The sequence below is a fragment of the Portunus trituberculatus genome, chromosome 19 (genome assembly GCF_017591435.1).
Source record: "Portunus trituberculatus isolate SZX2019 chromosome 19, ASM1759143v1, whole genome shotgun sequence".
Lineage (NCBI taxonomy): Eukaryota > Metazoa > Arthropoda > Malacostraca > Decapoda > Portunidae > Portunus > Portunus trituberculatus.
This window is the reverse complement of record NC_059273.1, coordinates 9,710,231-9,732,730: the sequence shown is the minus strand read 5'-3', so window position 1 is coordinate 9,732,730 and position 22,500 is coordinate 9,710,231. Positions and strand designations below refer to the sequence as shown.

The 22,500-nt window shown below is 41.1% G+C and overlaps 1 protein-coding gene across 1 annotated transcript in view; it reads left to right on the top strand.

Moving 5' to 3' along the window:
• LOC123506121 (protein O-mannosyl-transferase TMTC1-like) overlaps window positions 1-22,500 on the top strand; it is a 209,155-nt gene that overhangs the window by 27,895 nt on the left and 158,760 nt on the right. The gene's annotated exons all lie outside the window — the stretch shown is intronic.

The window sequence follows — 22,500 nt, the reverse complement described above, 5'->3', positions numbered from 1 at the left end:
CATGATAAAGGAAGGACCTGCAGGATAAGTAACAAAGGGCGAGGAAGAGGAAAGGGTGGGAAATGGAGGGTATGTAAGAAGAAATGGGGCAGAATTGTCATATAACGTGTCTAGTAACCTGAACGTAAATGAACCTCACCTTACTAGTGGGTAAATATAGAAAAAATAAAAAAAACTAAGGCAGGTGGTGATTATAGTGATTTGAAATGACGGATTGCTTTATCAACACGAGGAATGAACTAAGCTTTTTTCTTTTTGCTGTGAATGTTATCGCATGCTCACGTCGACACACACACACACACACACACACACACACACACACACACACACACACACACACACACACACACACACACACACACACACACACACAGTGAGAGAGAGAGAGAGAGAGAGAGAGAGAGAGAGAGAGAGAGAGAGAGAGAGAGAGTCTTCACTAGGGAGAGGGAACGTTGTCGATATCATGAAAATGTTACGAGAAGGGGAGAGAGAGAGAGAGGAGAAAAGAAAGGAGGAGGAGGAGGAGGAGGAGGAGGAGGAAAATGTACGATATATTTTTCTACAGACTTGTAATAACCCATCACAACCATCACCACCACCACCACCACCACCACCACCACCACCACCACCACCATCAAAAGCATTACCAACACCGCCACAACTACTCGTACATACAACCACCTCCACCACCACCACCACCACCACCACCATCACCACCATTTCCACTTCCCTGTCATTAAGGTCTCAATTTGAATCCTTTATTATGCTTTAACAGCGGTATGTGCTTGTGTGTGTGTGTGTGTGTGTGTGTGTGTGTGTGTGTGTGTGTGTTGCAATGGGTTATGTACATTCGTGTTATTTTCAGGTGGGCGAAATATTGCGTGAATTGGTGATGATAATTTGCACGAAAGCATTATGGGATTGATTAATTTTTAAAGCTTCAATATTTATCGGACATGAACCATTATGCATCGGCGTCATGCGTCACTCACAATTACTACAGCTATCTCTCTCTCTCTCTCTCTCTCTCTCTCTCTCTCTCTCTCTCTCTCTCTCTCTCTCTCTCTCTCTCTCTCTCTCTCTCTCTCTCTCTCTCTCTCTCTCTCTCTCTCACTCACACACACACACACACACACACACACACACACACACACACACACACACACACATAACCATTTTGCCTGCCACATTAATATTAACAAATGCAACAACAGCAGCAACAGTAACAACAACAGCAACAACTACAATAGCATCACTACCGCCACCACCACCGTCAACAACAACAACAACAACAACAACAACAACAACAACAACAACAACAACAACAACAACAACAGCAACATTCAAACCTAAGAATAAAAAGAACCCAAACTAAGAGCCAAAACTTTTTCATACTGATGTTTTTTTCTTAAAACCCTCGACGCAAAAGTTTAAATCTCTCTCTCTCTCTCTCTCTCTCTCTCTCTCTCTCTCTCTCTCTCTCTCTCTCTCTCTCTCTCTCTCTCTCTCTCTCTCTCTCTCTCTCTCTCTCTCTCTCTCTCTCTCTCTCTCTCTCTCTCATCATCATTTTCTAAAGAATATATCAGGTTTTCTTCTAATCATCGTAAATCAAATTCTCTCTCTCTCTCTCTCTCTCTCTCTCTCTCTCTCTCTCTCTCTCTCTCTCTCTCTCTCTCTCTCTCTCTCTCTCTCTCTCTCTCTCTCTCTCTCTCTCTCTCTCTCTCTCTCTCTCTCTCTCTCTCTCTCTCTCTCTCTCTCTCTCTCTCTCTCTCTCTCTCATAATCATCATTTACTAAGGAATATATCAGGTTTTCTCTAATTATCGAAAATCAAATCGTTCCTCCTTTTAGCTCCACAGTCCACCACCACCACCACCACCACCAGCGCACCAAAGGAAGTGAGTGTTGGAAGCTGGAGCGATAAATGGAAATGAACTGAACGGAACTCTTTTACCAGTACCCTCCACTTTTTAAACCTTCCTTAATAGGCGGAATATTTTAATGGAAACTCTGTGATAATTATTTTGAAACACTTCCCTTCAGCATTAAGCAGCCTACCAGCTCCCCTCCTCTCCCCAATCACCGACCCTTCCCCTGCCTCTGCCTCTCCTACCCCGACACACACACACACACACACACACACACACGTGCCATTGAACACAACACGCCATGTAAATTTTTGGGAAGATGCGAGGAAATGCCAATGGATGTATTGTATTATTCATATGATAAGTTCTGCCGGTGTTTTCGTGCGTTGCAACTTTTGTGAACTTGTATAGTGGCTGCCTCCTCTTGCCTCTCCTGCCTCTCCTCCCCACCCCTCCTTCCTGCCTTCCGGCCAAACAGAGGGCCCTGCTGTACATGAGTTGTGGCGCAAGTTTGTGTGTTCTCCAGCCCCTTTCTAATGTAAGAGGTAACAAGAGTTTTCCTCCTTTATCTTCTTTACTTCTAAGCTCAGGGATATTCCGGCCTGCCTTCTTTTTTTCACACATTTCTCAGGCAAGTTTTTCTTAGTGGTTGTAGAATGAGAATTAGTTTAGTTTATATGTTGGTTAGTTTGCTTTTAAAAGACACGAAATAGCTTGATTAGTGAAATGGTTGAATATATTGTTTGTTTGCCGGATACGTTGGTAGTCAGTTAAACAGACACACAAAGATAGGCAGATGAATAAATAAAAAGATACATAGTTACATAATCACCTTGCAGGTAGATACTTGTTTCTCCACACGTTCTACAACATTAGTCATTCACCTTTTCCATCACGTAATCTCCCTGATGCTGTACCTCCGATGGCTGTAATATTAAATGAGGGGAACAGACAGTCTGCTAAAAATTACCTTTATGAATCGTAACACGTTCGCCAAGGCCAGTGTCACATCCACGCTGTGTTATTATCGCTGCAATAAAATCTTACGACGTTATCATACTACGAATTCGTGTTTAATATCACTGAGAAGATTTGTCTCGGCTAAAAGTTTAGCAATCAGTGATGAATTATAGTGAAGGCTTGTCATTTGTCTCATACCTATGCTGTTATCCCAGAGGCTCTCCTATCCGTCACTCGCATCGCTCCCTTTGTCGCTAACCTTTGAAACTCGTGTGTTCGTCTATTGATATATTAATGACATCTGTCTAGACCTGAATTAATTAACCTACGTATGTTCATGGTAGACTATAAAGAGCCTGATTGAATCTCTAGTGTTGGATTCTAGAGAACACCTGAGCCTGGGAAGTACTGCCTGGAAAACGTAATTTAGATATATCTCGAGGCCTTCAGGTGGATGTAAAGTAGGTAGTGTCAAGTATGCCGCAGTGTATACAATCCATTCAAACTTGCACTGCTATAATGAGATGGGGTCAGTACTGCGCTGGCGGGAGTAACTTACAGACTGATGAAGAGATTGATTGTTTGTCGATTAACTTTGTCAATAATGAGAAAAAAAATAGGTCTTAAGGAACTTTGACGGAAACACCACGAAACAGTAGACAATTTACTTATATTACTAGCTGCACGTTAATCTCGACAAGAAAACGATGCTAATATCTCCAGGAAGCATAAACATATCAGCTTGAAAAAAAGAAAACAAAGAATTAAAACTCATTACTCATTCACAACACGCGGGAAGGTGCTCAGATCTGTACGCCATTAGTAAACAAAGTGACATGACTTGAAAACACCATAAACAAATCACTCTAAACCTGAACCAAAATAAATAAATCAGTGATATTAAAAAAGAGATCGTTAGAATTCATCACACGCGGAAAGCTGCTGAGATCGACACCCATGATAAATAAAGTGACGTGACTTGAAAGTAACTCGTAAAATATTAATCTCACGTCTACATCCTCGCAAAAACACGATATTTGTGAGGCTCTGGAGGAGAGAGTACCGCCGACCAGACCTCCTCCACCTAGGGAAAGTTAGGGCGTGAGTAAAAAGTTTAATATTTCTTCAAGACACGCGACGTTCCTTCCTGAGCAGTTTGGAGGATGAAATATAGTAGTAGTAGTAGTAGTAGTAATATTGGTAGTAGTTGTAGTATTAATAATAGTACTAGTAGTAGTAGTAGTAGTAGTAGTAGTAGTGGTAATATTGATAACAGTAATAGTCGTAGTAGTAGTAGTAATAGTAGTGGTAGTAGTAGTAGTGGTAGCAATAGTAGTAGTAGTAATGGTAGTAGTAGTAGTAGTAGTAGTAGTAGTAGTGGTAGTAGTAGTAGTAGTAGTAGTAGTAGTAGTAATATTGGTAGTAGTTGTAGTATTAATAATCGTAGTAGTAGTAGTAGTAGTAGTAGTAGTGGTAGTAATATTGATAGCAGTAGTAGTCGTAGTAGTAGTAGTAGTAGTAGTAGTGGTAGTAGTAGTAGTAGTAGTAGTAGTAGTAGTAGTAGTAGTAGTAATGGTAGTAGTAGTCGTAGTAGAAGTAGTAATAGTAGTAGTAGTAGTAGTAGTAGTAGTAGTAGTATAGTTAGTAGTAGTAGTTGTAGTATAAATAGTTGTTGTTGTAGTTGTCTTCACTTCTTGCACTTTCTTCAAATTGTTATTATCTTTTAAGTTTTCATCGTTGATCTTGGGTTCCATCTTCAAACTCCGCCAATGATAACAAACATAATGCAGTCTGGAGCTTCTGAACGTTGCTCAAAATATGAACAATTGGCAAGCCGGGAAACAATATCTTTTTGTCTTTGTACTGTTAGGAAAACGATGAAATAGATGTTCTGTTGATCCAGTTCGTGAAATACAGTAGCCATATGAAGGGAAAGGAAAAATATGAAAAGGCTATTGAATATTTTGTTTGATTAAGAGAGAGAGAGAGAGAGAGAGAGAGAGAGAGAGAGAGAGAGAGAGAGAGAGAGAGAGAGAGAGAGAGAGAGAGAGAGAGAGAGAGAGAGAGAGAGAGATTCCATTTAGTGAAGTTCCTTTCGACTTGCTAAGGTGACTCTCCTACCTGTGTGTATGTTTGTATGTTTGTTTGTCAGCAAACACTCCAAGGCAGGTGGACTACTCACACACACACACACACACACACACACACACACACACACACACACACACACACACACACACACACACACACACACACACACACACACACACACACACACACAGAGAGAGAGAGAGAGAGAGAGAGAGAGAGAGAGAGAGAGTACAAACAAACAGTGAACCCCAAACACAAACAAGAATATTAGCACAAACTTAGGCGAGCGAATAATAAATGCACAAACGCTCGGGCGCCCGCCGACACACACACACACACACACACACACACACACACACACACACACACACACACACACACACACACACACACACACACACACACACACACGGATTTTTCTTTCTTTTCATTATATTTCGTCATGTAAATTCTGTAATTTTAACACTGTCTGGGTTGACACGTGTAATACAGAGAGAGAGAGAGAGAGAGAGAGAGAGAGAGAGAGAGAGAGAGAGAGAGAGACACCATTACCATCGTTATGTTCGTTCTTCATCATCGTGACATTATTTCTGTCGCTAAAAAAAAAGATAAAAAAAATATGTAACGTAATAACGATAAGCATAAAAGTGTTCTGCAATGTGTATACCAATAAAACATTTATTTCTCTTCTCGTGTAATCTGTCTGTTTGTGTCTCTCTGTCACTCTGTACCTGTCTGTGCTATCTTAGCCGTCTTTCTCTCTGTCTGTTTGTCTGTCTATATGTCTGTCTGCTTCCTTGCTTATAATAGTATTCACATTGTCTAAATTAATCATAAGGTAATCAGTTTTCCTTCTATTTTTCTTCATACTCATATAAGTCTTTTTATGATTGCTTGGCCGTCCGTCTGTCTGTCTGCCTACCTGTCTGTCTGCTTCCTTACTTAATAATACTGTCCACGCTTTCACTAATTATTATAGTAAACGGTAATCTATCATATTAATTTTTGCCTCTTTTCTTCATACTTAACCATACTAGACTGTCTGTGTTTGCTTGATCGTCTGTTTGTCTCTGTCTATCTGTCTGGCTTCCTCCTTAGTTATTGATACTTTTCACACTATCTCTAAATCAATCATAAGGTAATCTAATCTACTAGACTGTGTTTGCTTGGCCGTCTGTCTGTCTGTCTGTCTGTCTGGCTGCCTCCTTACTTATTGATACTATTTACACTATCTCTAAATCATACTATAAGGTGTTGTAACATGAAAATCTGACCTCTATTCTATTCACACGTAACCATACTAGACTCCTCTCTTCCGTGATAGAAAGACTAATAATCTCTTAACACGTGGATGTCAATAATGGTTTCCAACACTCCCAACCTTTTCACGAGTTCCTTAGCAAATGTTTCCATCTTGTTGCCATGACGACCAAGCCTCCTCCAGTCCTGGGAAAACGTTCGTCTCCTAGTCCTTATGTATGTTTACTCGTGTGTCTTTCTGTATGTCTTGTGTTATTATTGACATTCTTCATCTGTATATTGTGTTATTTTCCTATTTATTTATCATTTTTTTTTTTTTATTTATTTATCAAGTTTATATGTATGCGTTTGTGTGACGTTTATTTTGTAATTCTGTGTTAGAGAGAGAGAGAGAGAGAGAGAGAGAGAGAGAGAGAGAGAGAGAGAGAGAGAGAGAGAGAGAGAGAGAAAGTGGAATGAATCAGGAAAGACACGTAGGAAAATTGAAAGACAAATTGAAATGAAAAAAAAAATGAGGGCAAGATCTCACACACACACACACACACACACACACACACACACACACACACACACACACACACACACACACACACACACACACACACACACACACACACACACACACACACGAGAGAGAGAGAGAGAGAGAGAGAGAGAGAGAGAGAGAGAGAGAGAGAGAGTCGCTAGGAAAAAAGAAGAACCGAGTGAAGGCAACGGAGTGGATGAGAATAATGATAACTGGGGAAGGCAGAGAAGAAAAAAAAAAACAATATTACAGAAAAATGTACGAGCGATTTAACTTTGTAACTTGAAAATTCGTTCCTGAATAAAGCAACAGCTGGTCTCCTCTGTAATTTGAATGTGAACTTACCTGTGGTGGAATAATGAACCTAGTCTCACCTGGGAAAGTAAATGAAATGAAAGGTGGAAAGGGAGTAAAACAGAGAATAACGAAGATGAGGAATATATTACAGGGAGAAGGAAAAGGAAGGAGGAAAGAAGAGAAGGACAAGAAAGATACAAGGAAAATGAAGAGAGATGAGAGAAAGATGAAAGGAAAAGGAAAGCAAAGAGATAAGGAAATATTGAGAGAGAGAGAGAGAGAGAGAGAGAGAGAGAGAGAGAGAGAGAGAGAGAGAGAGAGAGAGAGAGTAGAAATAAAGAAAGGAAAGTTGGCATGAGTTTTTCTTCTATCTTTTATATTTTGTCTCCTTGGCTAACTCCAGTAATGTGTGTGTGTGTGTGTGTGTGTGTGTGTGTGTGTGTGTGTGTGTGTGTGTGTGTCGTCCTCGCCTGCTTCTACGTCTTCTTCTCTGTCTCTCCTCCTCCTCCTCCTCCTCCTCCTCCTCCTCCTCCTCCTCCTCTCAGCGGACCTCCCCCACGAATCCCTTTGATCCTTGTCTTGACGGGTTCCTAAGGCGGCTCATGGGAGGAGGAGGAGGAGGAGGAGGAAGAGGATAGAAGAAGAAAAGGTGCTGGAGTAGGAGATGGAGAAATAGGAAACATGAAGAGAAAGATGAAAAAAAGAAACCTAAAAAGAAAATAGATGGAAAAGGGAAAGGGAATGTTGATTTTAATGTTAAGAGAGAGAGAGAGAGAGAGAGAGAGAGAGAGAGAGAGAGAGAGAGAGAGAGAGAGAGAGAGAGAGAGAAGTGAAATGAAAGGATTTTTGTGTACGGAGCAATTCAATATAACTTCCTAACATTACTCACCAATCTTCTATGTTTTTTTTTTTTTCGTTTTGTTTCGTTCACTGTTCACTACACTTGCTTTTCCATTTTTCCCATATAACTCTCTCTCTCTCTCTCTCTCTCTCTCTCTCTCTCTCTCTCTCTCTCTCTCTCTCTCTCTCTCTCTCTCTCTCTCTCTCTCTCTCTCTCTCTCTCTCTCTCTCTCTCTCTCTCTCTCTCTCTCTCTCTCTCTCTTTTAAATGTTTGTATGATGCTAGGTCTCCATGTCACCATTTATGTTTGTGTGTGTGTGTGTGTGTGTGTGTGTGTGTGTGTGTGTGTGTGTGTGTGTGTGTGTGTGTGTGTAATTCACTAATAATATGTACAATATTTGCTAAACTCAATTTTTACCTGTTTTGTTTATAATATGTGTGTGTGTGTGTGTGTGTGTGTGTGTGTGTGTGTGTGTGTGTGTGTGTGTGTGTGTGTGTGTGTGGTGTCTCTCTCTCTCTCTCTCTCTCTCTCTCTCTCTCTCTCTCTCTCTCTCTCTCTCTCTCTCTCTCTCTCTCCACGGTGCAGTATTCATATCGTAGTTTTGACACATTTGCATTCGTAATGGAATATATTAATGATTCACACAGAGAACATCGAATTTGTGTGGCTACGAATTATTATCATTATTTATTTTTTTTTTTTCAAGAAGCGTCACTTTTTTTCCTCCTTTTTTCCGCTTTTCGTTTTTATTCCATCTTTTTCATTGTGTTGATGGGAGGAGGAGGAGGAGGAAGAAGAGGAGGAAGAGGACAGTTATTTTTTCTTCATTCGTTTCTGCTTGAGTGTTTGCGGGAGCGTGGAGGAAAAGATAAATGGTCTTGCACATGTGTGATGAGGAGGAGGAGGAGGAGGAGGAGGTGGAGGAGGAGGAGGTGGTGGTAGAAGAAGAAGAAGAAAAAGAAGAAGGGGAGGAGGAGGTGGAGGAGGAGGAGGAAGAAGGAGAGGAGGATGTGGAGGATGCGGAGGAGGAGGAGGAGGAGGAGACGAAGAAACTGCCGGTTAAAACAAGTGTGATGGCGAAGAGAATAGAAACAAAAAATAAATAACAGAAGAATCCCAATTTTTTTACGTTTTAAGTCTAATCCTTCCTGTTTTTCTTTATCCCTCTTGTGGTTTACTTTGTTTTATTCCTTGTTTTTCCTTTGTTTGCCTTCTCATCTTCGTCTTTTTCCCCTTTGACTTGTTCTTTCTGGATGTATTGTGTTTGCTTCTTCATTCTTTTTTCTTTCTTCATTCTTTTTTCTCATTCCTCCTCTTATTCTTCTTATAATTAACCCCTTCAGTACCATGACGTGTTTCCATATTCATTCTGCTTACTATTTGGTGATTTAAAAACCTTTAGAAACTTACGTGGGGGACTAAAGTAATGAAGACTTTATTAATCTTGTGACCTCCATAGACCCTTCCTAATGTCAATAAAATGGTCTAATCGTGTACAAATGTCAAGTGAAAATGTGTCTCAGTATTGAATTTGTTAAGCATTACTATACTTCAAACTCACCTGGACTAAGAAATACGTTCAACTCAGATTTAAGTAAGAAATGCTGAGGTGTATCTATTTTCGCTTCAACCTGAGAATTTCCAGGCACGATGTAAGTAAGAAAAAGTAAGAATATTTCCTTTGTCTCTATTGTGGATATACTCATTCATACTTCGTCTCTCTCTTTACAGGTGCGTTGATCAATCATGCGAATGTTGGTGGGGAGGTGGCTTCCTGCTTTTCTATCCTCCCCTTGCACCAGTTGTGAGGATCCGTAGAACTGGGATTTTTAACAGGTGATATTCTTTTTTTTATGGTTATTGGTATTTTTCTTCGTGTTTATCTGCATTTCTCATTTTTATTCTTTCCTTTTCTTCTAACTCTGTCTCCCAATTTATCTTCCTTTTCTTCCTGTTCTATTTTTATTTTCCTCTTCTTTATGGCGTTTCTCTTCATCCTGTTTCTATTTGTCCTGCCCTCTCTATTTTCTTTTTCCTCTTCCTCCTCCTCCTCCTCCTCCTATTTTCTTTTCCTTCCTCCTCCTCCTCCTCCTCCTCCTCCTCCTCCTCCTCCTCCTCCTCCTCCTCCTCCTCCTCCTCCTCCTCCTCCTCCTCCTCCTCCTCCTCCTCCTCCTCCTCCTCCTCCTCCTCTCCATCTCGCCCAAGCTTTGATGTCACGCATTTCTTTAGTTGCCTCAAAGTTTAAATTTAATGTGAAATTTAGATTAAATAGTTAATAATAATAACAAAAAAAAAAGATTAAAGACACGGAGAGGAAAACAAAGAAAAAAAAAACCATCGTCATCATTACAATTATCAGCTTCTCATGAACCGGAATAGATGAAGAAGGAAGAGGAAGAGGAGGAGAGGAAGAAGAAGACGAGGAAGAGGAGGAAGGAGAAGGGCAAGGCAGCGATGTAAATGTATTTCTTTTTTGGTGAATTTTGTGAAAGGGAGTGTGGACTGGAGACCCAAGAACCGGGGGCAATAATGAGATAAAACACAGAACACCTCTCTCTCTCTCTCTCTCTCTCTCTCTCTCTCTCTCTCTCTCTCTCTCTCTCTCTCTCTCTCTCTCTCTCTCTCTCTCTCTCTCTCTCTCTCTCTCTCTCTCTCTCTCTCTCTCTCTCTCTCTCTCTCTCTCTCTCTCTCTCTCTCTCTCTCTGTGTGTGTGTGTGTGTGTGTGTGTGTGTGTGTGTGTGTGTGTGTGTGTGTGTGTGTGTGTATAGAAGAGTCCGTATGTGTAGAACTGTTTGTGTTTAGAATGATTTACTTAGATTATGTGGAACCCTGTGTGTGTGTGTGTGTGTGTGTGTGTGTGTGTGTGTGTGTGTGTGTGTGTGTGTGTGTGTGTGTGTGTGTGTGTGTGTGTGTGCAGCCGCTATCTCAGTCTGACCGTCCAGAGAAGGCTAGGTCGAGTTAACAGAGTGTGAATGCTTGAGGTTAATCGCCCAGAAACAGTTAGCGAAGGGACGAGGAGGAGCTGAATGAGGAGGACGAGGAGGAGATTAAAGGAGGCAGTGGGCAGGGCGAGAAAGGAACGAAGGAGGAAGACAAGGAGGAGGAATAATAAAAGGAGAATAGGGAAAGAGGAGAATAGGACAGACTAATCTACTAAATTTCCGACAACATCTTTTTTCCCCTCCTTCCTCCTTCCTTCCTCCTCCTCCTCCTCCTCCTCCTCCTCCTCCTCCTCCTCCTCCTCCTCCTCCTCCTCCTCCTCCTCCTCCTCGCCACACCCGCAGTCTCTTAGGATATGAATATAACGCATTCCATTTTCTCTGAATCTCGTCCTTGTGTTTACCTGAAATTCCTTAACACAGGTGACGTTAAAGGGAATATGAGAGAGAGAGAGAGAGAGAGAGAGAGAGAGAGAGAGAGAGAGAGAGAGAGAGAGAGAGAGAGAAAGTCGATTATGTGAGTGAATCCTATTTGTTTCTTTGTAATTCGGTATATATTCAAGTCTTTTCCTCCTCCTCCTCCTCCTCCTCCTCCTCCTCCTCCTCCTGTTCGACATTCTGAATTGATACACTCATAAAAAAATAAAAGCAAAAGAAAGAAAGAAAAAAAAAAAACAGGCGCCGCAGGAGAGAGAGAGAGAGAGAGAGAGAGAGAGAGAGAGAGAGAGAGAGAGAGAGAGAGAGAGAGAGAGAGAGTAGGTACAGGCTTGGGAGTGAGGGAAGTCATAAATTTCTCGTGGCAATCCTGAACAAGGTGTGCGGCATTTATCTCTCTCTGTTTCTTGACTGACCTCCTTTCTGCTATCTATCGGTGTGTGTTTTATCGATCCAACCATTCATCTATCCGTCCGCTACACAAAAAGAACAATGAAAATTTACACACTCACAGCCTTAAATACACCCAAAACACACACACACACACACACACACACACACACACACACACACACACACACACACACACACACACACACACACACACACACACACACACACACCAAAAAAAAATTAAATACCATCTCAAAACACTTTGAAATACACCCAAACCACCTCGTTAGTACCAAAACACACTCATAGCGAAACTCCCCCTAAAAAAACACTCGTACACTCTAAAATACACCAAAAACACCCCATATATCCCCCAAAATACGGACCACACATACTCACACAGCCTTAAATACACCCAAAATACACTATGTACCACCCAAAACACCCTGAAATACACCCAAGACACCACGTAAACCCTTAAAACACACTCATATCCTGAAATTTCCTATGACACTCATAAACCCTTCGAAACACACTCAAATACTCTAAAATACACCTAGAACATCCCTAAACGCCTTCAAAACACACTCACACACTCCAAAATATATCCAAAACTTCCCTAAACGCCCTTAAAACACTTACGCACCCTAAAATATACCGAAAACACTCAAAAACCCTTCCAAAATGCACTCACACACTCTTTTCTATTTATCCATCAATCTATCTACCTTTTTGATTTCTTTTCTATGTCCTTTTTTTTCTCAATATTATTATTTTTGGCCTTTATAGGGTTTTGATTAATTTATAAAAGTGTTTTGTTTTTGTTTCTCTGTCAATTTGTCTGTCTGTCTGTCTGTCTGTCTGTCTGTCTGTATGTATGTCTGTTTTTTTCTATTAATTGGTGCTCGTTTTCTGTTAGTCTCTATTTTTTTCTCTTCCTTCTTATTTATTGTATTTGTGTCATTGCCTATAAAATGTGTGTATGTTATTGCTTTCTCTCTCTCTCTCTCTCTCTCTCTCTCTCTCTCTCTCTCTCTCTCTCTCTCTCTCTCTCTCTCTCTCTCTCTCTCTCTCTCTCTCTCTCTCTCTTCCATATTGATCCTTTATATTTTTTATGCCCACTTTTTTTTCCTTTCGTTTCTGTTATTCTTTTTATTTCAGGGAATGTGTTTGTCAGTGTCCCGTTTGTTTGTGTTTCCTCCTTTTTTTTTTTTTTTTTTATCTTTATTCCCTGTCGCATTATGAGATTATCTGTATATCAGTTTTTTTTTTTTTTTTTTTTTGAGTATTCGTCTCGTTATTATTGTATGAATTTGTTTACCTGTACGAATTTATCTATCTGTTACAGTTTTGGTCCATTTATTACTTTATCGTTTTTCGTTCGTTCGTGTGTGTGTGTGTGTGTGTGTGTGTGTGTGTGTGTGTGTGTGTGTGTGTGTGTGTGTGTGTGTGTGTGTGTGTGTGTGTGTGTGTGTGTGTGTGTGTGTGTTCGTTTCGCTTTTCTCGCCTCCAGCTCTTGACATGCACTTGTATCGAGCCTCTCTCTCTCTCTCTCTCTCTCTCTCTCTCTCTCTCTCTCTCTCTCTCTCTCTCTCTCTCTCTCTCTCTCTCTCTCTCTCTCTCTCTCTCTCTCTCTCTCTCTCTCTCTCTCTCTCTCTCTCTCTCTCTCTCTCTCTCTCTCTCTCTCTCTCCGACCACTCACACACACACTACACATCACACATCACACACACACACACACACACACACACACACACACACACACACACACACACACACACACACACACACACACACACACACAACCCTTTCCCCAGCATTAATTAACAATAACCCCCCCTTGAATAACGATATTACCTGTGCCCTTATTCACCTGGGGGCATTCCTTAATTACACAAATTTGCCCACCTGCGTGCGTGAATCCCCACCACCTGAAATATCGCTCTTAGATATCGCATTGCCTCAGGACGGGACGGGAAGGGGGAAGGACGGGGGCAGGACGAGGAAAATTGCTTCCAACTCAAATTGTGTTCGAAATGAAACTGCTCGGAACTCTTGTGCAAATTGTTTCTGAAGCCATACTCTCCTGAGGTTCTGAGTCGCTGTTTTTGCAATATCATACTAGTAATACAATTGCTTCTCCCCCTTATCCAAACTACTTTTCTCTCTCTCTCTCTCTCTCTCTCTCTCTCTCTCTCTCTCTCTCTCTCTCTCTCTCTCTCTCTCTCTCTCTCTCTCTCTCTCTCTCTCTCTCTCTACTTTGTCTTTTTTTTTCTTTTTATTCTCCTTATTATTTTTGCTCTTCATTTTTTCTTCTTTTTCTTCTTCTTCTTCTTCTTCTTCTTCTTCTTCTTCTTCTTCTTCTTCTTCTTCTTCTTCTTCTTGTCCTCTTCGTCACCTTTCGCTGTGTTTTTTTCGTCATTTCTTAAGTTTTTATGTGTTTTGGTGTTTGAAAGTTCAAACACCTCCCACGAAGATGCTAAAAAGTAATATTTCTCCTCTGTTCCTTTCATTTTCCTCCTCCTCCTCCTCCTCCTCCTCCTCCTCCTCCTCCTCCTCCTCCTCCTCCTCCTCCTCCTCCTCCTCCTCCTCCTCCTCCTCCTCCTCCTCCTCTTCCTCCTCCTCCTCCTCAGTTTTCGGTGCCAGGATCAACAAACAAAATAATTGATATTGAAGCTTCGAGACTCCGTTGTTGCTGTTCATTCCTCCCTTTCCTCTTCCTCCTTTCGTCTTTCCCTTGCTCCTCCTCCCCTCCCTCCTCTCCCTCCTCTTCCTCCTCCTCCTCTGAATATTCAAGGCTTCGCAAAATGCCTCGCCTCCTCCGTCTCTGTGATACGTAACGCTGCTATTAAATATTCTCTCTCAGTCTTACGAAATACTGCTCCTGCTCTACTTTTTGTGTATGTGTGTGTTATTACTACCTCTTCTCGCCCTCTCCTCTTTTCACGTCCATACTTCTCTTTTGTGGTGTGTGTGTGTGTGTGTGTGTGTGTGTGTGTGTGTGTGTGTGTGTGTGTGTGTGTGTGTGTGTGTGTGTGTGTGTTACCTCTTCTCGCCCTCTCCTTCTCTTCTCACCTCCGTACTTCTTTCTCTCGCGGGGTGTGTGTGTGTGTGTGTGTGTGTGTGTGTGTGTGTGTGTGTGTGTGTGTGTGTGTGTGTGTGTGTGTGTGTGTGTGTGTGTGTCAAAAACTCACACACGTTCGTACATCATCGTTCAGTCGACGCCTCGGAGCGACTTTTCCAATAACCTCAGCAAGAAAACAAGAAAATTAGAATAAAAAGTTAAGAAAAAAAAAATCACGAAGCGGCGACCCTGACATGCTCTCGTCTTTCCTCCTCCTCCTCCTCCTCCTCCTCCTCCTCCTCCTCCTCCTCCTCCTCCTCCTCCTCCTCCTCCTCCTCCTCCTCCTCCTCCTCCTCCTCCTCCTCCTCCTCCTCCTCCTCCTCCTCCTCAAAACTTTTCCCTCTATACCTCCTTCCACGCCTCTATCTCTCTCTCTGCCCTCCACTGTGGCACTCAACTCCCCCTTCTCCCACTTCGCTTCCTTTTACGCAGCCAAGTTACCAGAGGAGGAGGATAAGGAAGGAAGGGAGGGAGGGAATCTCGTAGGTGCTATTTTTCAGAGCCTCGTTATAGGAGTTACAAATTTAACACAGGGATATTTGAAAAGCACCTATGAAGACCAGAGAGAGAGAGAGAGAGTGAGAGTGAGACAGAGATTTAGGTTATGGTAGATTGAGGAAGTGTTGTCTCGCATTCTCCTCCCAGCCACTGTGTTCATTAGTGCTGTGTTGACTTTGTTTGGTGCAAGTTGGAAAGTGTCTTAAGTTAATAACCGTGGATGCTTCTCTTCACTTGTATACGTAAAGAGATAATGAAGGAGGTCAGCAGGGTCGTGAAAGAGAGAGAAAGTAAGAAGGAGAGAGGGAGAGGGAGAGATAGCAAGGGTGGGTGGACTCGTCTCTCTTAATGTACCGAGCCTGAACAGATTGCACGACTCCCATTTATTACTCAGATACATTCCACATTTTCACAGACGCGACACGTGAAGAAGAAGTAGTATAATTCCCAACATTGCCTCCAAGTACCAGGGAATTTCATGCGCCAGATCTGTAGTACTTCCTGTAGTCCAGTTCATCCCTTTTCAGTGTAAATAGCGCTACACGTGAGGTATTAGGTGGAAATATAACATCTTGATCATTTCAGTGTAGTATACAACAAGTCATAGCTCGAATAGTGATGTGTAAGAACGAATGCATTGAAAATAATAAGTTTTGGAGTTTCATGCGGGTAAGGAAAAAAATGCATTGGAGTTTTCATTGATTAAAGGATACACTGTCCAAATAGTAGTGAAAAGACTTAAACATTTTCATTCTCTTTTCACTCACTTATCAAAACCAAATTACAAAGGCAAACTAAATCACCACACCATTCCACAAACATTACCCTACAAACATTACCTTCAGATTAGCAGCGGAATCTAATCTTACAGTATTCCCAGCCAAATATTCAAGCACAAAACGTGAACCCTTACTAGCAAGTGTAATTTTAACGAGGGCTGTGTCTGGCAGTCTCCGTGCAGCAGTCTGTCACTCCACGCTCCTCTTCCTCCTGCGACTGAAGCATTTCACAGCCCCGTAGTTCAGACAGGGCCGCCGGGCAGAGGTGGGCATAACAGCATCAGTGAGAAGGTGCATGAAGTGGCGCGCCAGGTGGTGAGGGTGGCGATGGTGGTGGTAGGCAGGAGAGAGAGAGAGAGAGAGAGAGAGAGAGAGAGAGAGAGAGAGAGAGAGAGAGAGAGAGAGAGAGAGAGAGGAGGGTGGCTAACATTCAGAGCGCAAGTTGTCTCTCTATTGCAATTGTCTCCAGTGCTCTTAGGAAACACATATTTGCTTCAGTGTTACGGGAGAGAGAGAGAGAGAGAGAGAGAGAGAGAGAGAGAGAGAGAGAGAGAGAGCAGACCAAATAAATCACTGTTAGTAAAATCCAATTTAGAAAATGTAATGTAGGTAGAGAAAGAGGAAGAGAGCGAGCGAACCAGAGACTGAGGACACTAGAGAGAGAGAGAGAGAGAGAGAGAGAGAGAGAGAGAGAGAGAGAGAGAGAGAGAGAGAGAGAGAGAGAGAGAGAGAGAGAGAGAGAGAGAGAGAGAGAGAGAGAGAGAGAGAGAGAGAGAGAGAGAGAGAAGAGAGAGAGAGAGAGAGAGAGAGAGAGAGAGAGAGAGAGAGAGAGAGAGAGAGAGAGAGAGAGAGAGAGAGAGAGAGAGAGAGAGAGAGAGAGAGAGAGAGAGAGAGAGAGAGAAAGTTGGAAAAAGCGCAGACGAAAGAAGGGAGACGTGAATGAGAAAGGAGGAGAAGCGGAATAAGAGGAGAAGTAAATGGAAAATCTCAAGGGCGACGAAATAGAACTAGAGAGAGAGAGAGAGAGAGAGAGAGAGAGAGAGAGAGAGAGAGCTGTGTACAATAGTATAGTGCTCGACTCCAAATTGCTCTCATTGGCCAATTATAAACTTAATTCTCCTGTTACTGTTTGTTCTCTTATGTTTTCGCTCGCTGGGAGAGAGAGAGAGAGAGAGAGAGAGAGAGAGAGAGAGAGAGAGAGAGAGAGAGAGAGAGAATATCTATTTCACTCAAGCAAAAAAAAAGATAAACATTGAAAGGGACAACAAAAAGAGTAAATAAAGCATAAGGAGGATAAGTAAGACAAGAGAGAGAGAGAGAGAGAGAGAGAGAGAGAGAGAGAGAGAGAGAGAGAGAGAGAGAGAGAGAGAGAGAGAATTATATAGTGTTTATAATCTCATACTATAAGAATAACAACATTGAGAGAGAGAGAGAGAGAGAGAGAGAGAGAGAGAGAGAGAGAGAGAGAGAGAGAGATTATATAAAGTGTTTACAATCTCCTACTACAAGAATAACACCCTTGAGAGAGAGAGAGAGAGAGAGAGAGAGAGAGAGAGAGAGAGAGAGAGAGACAGACAGACAGACAGACAGACTTAGACATACGGACAGACAGACAGACAGACAGAGAGAGAGAGAGAGAGAGAGAGAGAGAGAGAGAGAGAGAGAGAGAGAGAGAGAGAGAGAAGGCTGGTTGCGTCTGGGGATAGGGGTTAGATGTAGCGTGAGTCTTTAAGTGGCGAGTGAGTGTGACGAAGCATGTGATAGCGTGTCGCCAAAGGAAAGCTCGGGGTCTGAAGCGTGACGTAGGCAGAGGCAGTGACTCAGGATAAGTTTGGGTTGACTCTGGTAAGCGTGACTGTGTGGCGGCGTGACTCAGGCAACATGTCATGACGGCGGGAAGGTAAAGAAATGAAAATATATAGACGAAGGCAAACTCATCACCAAGCACGAACACTGAAAGAAAAAAATAAACTGACCTAAAATTGTGAATAAATAAAAATAAAAGTTGTGAGATGAAATGAAAAGAAAATGTTGAGATGTATATATGAATGTTGAAGAAATACACTTAAAAAATGAAATGAAAATGTTGAGATGTAATATATGAATGTTATACACTAAAAATGAAGAAATAGACTAGAATAATATATGAATGTTGAAGAAATAGACTAAAAAAAAAAAGGACAAAAAGAAATCCTCAATGTACTGAACTAAATGGATCAGAGAGAGAGAGAGAGAGAGAGAGAGAGAGAGAGAGAGAGAGAGAGAGAGAGAGAGGGTCCCCCGAAAAAATATTATAAGTTATTTCATATTAAAAAAAATTATGATTCGATTTTGTCTGCAAAATCGAATCAAAAACTTCCTTTTTTTTCGATGTTTACCAGAAAAATACTATGATCCAGAAAGAGAGAGAGAGAGAGAGAGAGAGAGAGAGAGAGAGAGAGAGAGAGAGAGAGACACACTTATTCCAACACCTCACACATCAACTCTATCAAACTTAATAACATCAATATCCTTCAACTTTTTTTTTCATTCAACAATAGAACAAAAATAAAAATGAACGTGTGAACCTTTTTTGGCATCTTCCTCCTTGATTTCTTTACTTTTTGTAGTGAGGAAACTTAAAAAAACCCTTCAAACTTAGTGAACGTAATGGCCACAAATATTACGTCTTCATTGCCTGCTCAGTATAGGAAGAATAGGAGTTAATGGGACAGTTAGTGAGTTAATCCCTTCAGTACCATGACTTGTTTTCACATTCATTCTGGTTACTATTTGGCGATTTGATACAGCTTCAGAAACTTATGTAGGGGTTAGAATAGTGAAGACTCTGGCCATTAATCTTCTGACCTCCACAGAACCTTGTGGATGTCAATAAAGTCGTCAAATCGTACACAGATCTGAAGGAAAAATTGCGTCCCAGTACTAAATAGGTTAATCAGCTTTTCAGACTTTCACTCATAATAAAGTTAATGTCGAGGTTTATTGTCAGTTCCTGGAAAGAAGGAAGAGGGTAAGGAGGAGACAGAGGAGGAGGAGGAGGAGGAGAAGGAGGAGGAAAAATGAAGAAGACGAAAAAAAGAAGATTAAGATGAAGAAAACGAAGAGAATGAAGAAGAAGAGGGAAAAGGAGAAAAGAAACGAATAATGTGATAAAGATGAATGATGAAAAGAAGAAATATAATAAGATTTAGAAGAACGTGTAATAGCAAATATGAAGCAATGAACAGTGAAATGGAGTAGGAGGAGGAGGAGGAGGAGGAGGAGGAGGAGGAGGAGGAGGAGGAAAAAGAAAATGTGACCCAAATATACATGATGGGAGGAAGATCAAGTGACGAAAACTGGTTAATTCGTTTCCACTCGATTTGTTTTTTGAGTGATTAGTGGAAAAAAAAGTATTAGTTGTTATTGTGAAGGCTTGGAGATAATTGTTGTTGTTGGTGTTGTTGTTGTTAGTTTTGTTGATTGATAGTTCTCATAAAAACACGAGATAGTCTACAATTACTCTCTCTCTCTCTCTCTCTCTCTCTCTCTCTCTCTCTCTCTCTCTCTCTCTCTCTCTCTCTCTCTCTCTCTCTCTCTCTCTCTCTCTCTCTCTCTCTCTCTCTCTCTCTCTCTTGCCTTGAATTGGTTTATTTATTTACGTTTTATATTTCTTTCTTATTTATTAATTTGAACTCTCCTAAAGTGTGTGTGTGTGTGTGTGTGTGTGTGTGTGTGTGTGTGTGTGTGTGTGTGTGTGTGTGTGTGTGTGTGTGTGTGTGTGTGTGTGTGTGTTTGCCCTAGATAAAACTAAACTAAAATAATAACATAATTTTGAATGATAAAATGTCCCCAGAATTCATGTGTGTGTGTGACCTAGATAAAACTAAACTAAGAGAATAACAGAGAGAGAGAGAGAGAGAGATGAGAGAGAATTCAGAGAGAGAGAGAGAGAGAGAGAGAGAGAGAGAGAGAGAGAGAGAGAGAGAGAGAGAGAGAGAGAGAGCATTGGGCATACTGTTCATGTCAAACTCTCAGGAATAAAGAAAAAATTAATCTTTTTATCATCGACATGTAGAGAACACACACACACACACACACACACACACACACACACACACACACACACACACACACACACACACACACACACACACACACACACACACACACACGAGAATCTCAAAGAGTGACAATAACAGACCGAAGCAGAAGAATAACACGGAGGTAATGTAATACTCTCAGCCATTACATCCATTACCTCCACCTTCTCCTCCTCCTCCTCCTCCTCCTCCTCCTCCTCCTCCTCCTCCTCCTCCTCCTCTCCTCCTCCTGCCATGGAAAAATTTGATCCTCCTCCTGTTTCCTCCTCCTCCTCCTCCGAAAGAAGAGATGGAAAAATTTGATAATACGACTGTTTCCAGCATGGAAGAGAACGAAAGAAGAGATAGAGAAAATAGATAGATAGATAGATAGATAGATAGATATATATATATATATATATATATATATATATATATATATATATATATATATATATATATATATATATATATATATATATATATATATATATATATATATATATAGAGAGAGAGAGAGAGAGAGAGAGAGAGAGAGAGAGAGAGAGAGAGAGGGAATGGTTGGGTGGATCCCCTTCCAAGTACCTTTATCAACTATTCACCAACAGAAGGTAGGCACGTCAGATTACAGTCAGTTCACATGTCTGTTTAGTCCTGCCTCGCCCTCAGGTATTCCGTAATGTCTCCCCACGCAGGTGTTCTGAAGTAGTTCTGGTGTACTCACGGATTCCCGCTGGCGCGTACAGCTGCTTGTAAAATCTCCACTTGAATCGAGGCAAGCAATGATGATAATTACATGTATTATCCAGGTAATTACATTTATCCATTTTCAATCTATGTAAAAAAAAGTTAAATTAGAAATGGCATAATTGGTCTAAAGGATGTTGTGTTATATGTATGTTTTTATTTATACATTGTGACGTGAGTGCACTTATGTCTACGTATGTACATTTAACCGATTCAGTACCATGACGTGTCTTCATATTTGTTCTGTTTGAAGATTTTATGCAATTTCAGAAACTCATGTGGCGATTGAGATAGTGAAGGCTCTGGACCATTAACCTTCTGACCTCCGTAGAATCTTGCTGGTTTAAATAAATTCGTCTAATCACAGCCAAACTCGTGGTGAAAGTGCGTCACAGTATTGAAAGGGTTGAGGTGAAGATATAAATGTGTTGTTAGGTGAGATGGGAGTAAGTGTTGTACGTTGGGATAGCTTGGAACAAGTGAGCGGTCAGTGGAGACGACCAGAGAAAGATAAGGTATTTTTATCATGTTTATACTGTCTAATGGTGATGATAACCTTCACAGATGCACAAAGGCAGAAGCAGTGGAACCAGAACAATAAAGTAAATATTGTGATGATAGTGATGATGATGTCAACTTTCAAGATTACAGAAAGACAAATAAACAACTAACGAATGCAGTATATTATTCAAACACAGAACGATCAAACAACTTGGCAATTACTACACGTCCTAAAAGACACAGAAGAAAGAAAATAAAACGAAAAGAAGAGAGAGAGAGAAAAAAAAACATAAATAAGAATCTTGAAGGACGCGTCAGGCCAGCGAGCAATATTTTACATCACATTGAATCTAGAAATAAAAAAACGAAGAGAAAAACTTACTGGAGCGTTCCCAGAAGAAAACTTAAAGAAAACCAATAAAGATATTACGACCCTGAAATCGAAACCCGACTCCAAACTTTGTGAAGAAATTGGAAAAAAAAGTATTGAGTTTTGTTAAGCGTGTATGTGAGTGAATCTTCCCCTTCTGTTCCTCCCCATCTTTTCCTTCTTGCTGGGTGATGGGGAGGAGAGACAAGTGGTGATGGGATTTGTGGGGAAGATAAGGAGAGGGAAGAATTATATAGGGAGAAGGAAAGGAAAAGCAAGGAAAGGAGATAAAAAACACTTGACAGGAATAGACTGAAGAAAAAGAGTAGGATATGGGAAGGGGAGCGGCGCCCCTCTCCCTTTTTTTTCCAAATTCTGACTGAAAAGGGAAAAGACGAGGCAGGGATTCGTGAACACAAAGGAAGGAGGAGAGAAAAATAGGACAAAAATGAAACAGACAAATAAAACAAGCTAGACTATTTAAAAGAAAGAAAAAAAAAAAAACTGTCCTTTATAGAGTTTGGAAAAATAGGGAGTTTTTATTTACCTTATCTTTCGAAGGCGCGCAAAAAAGAACCTTCAAAGAGAACTGGAAGGAAAAAGGAAATGCCTGAAGGTTAAAATATATCAAAGAAAACTCCTTTTAATTTTTTTTCAATACTTCATCGTTTGGTATTACAACAGCGGTGGAGAGAGAGAGAGAGAGAGAGAGAGGGAGAGAGAGAGAGAGAGAGGGGGGGAAGCAGAAAGAAGCGATAGGAAAAGTGATAAAGAAAGAAATAAAGATATGAATATTGATCTCTCTTTTATC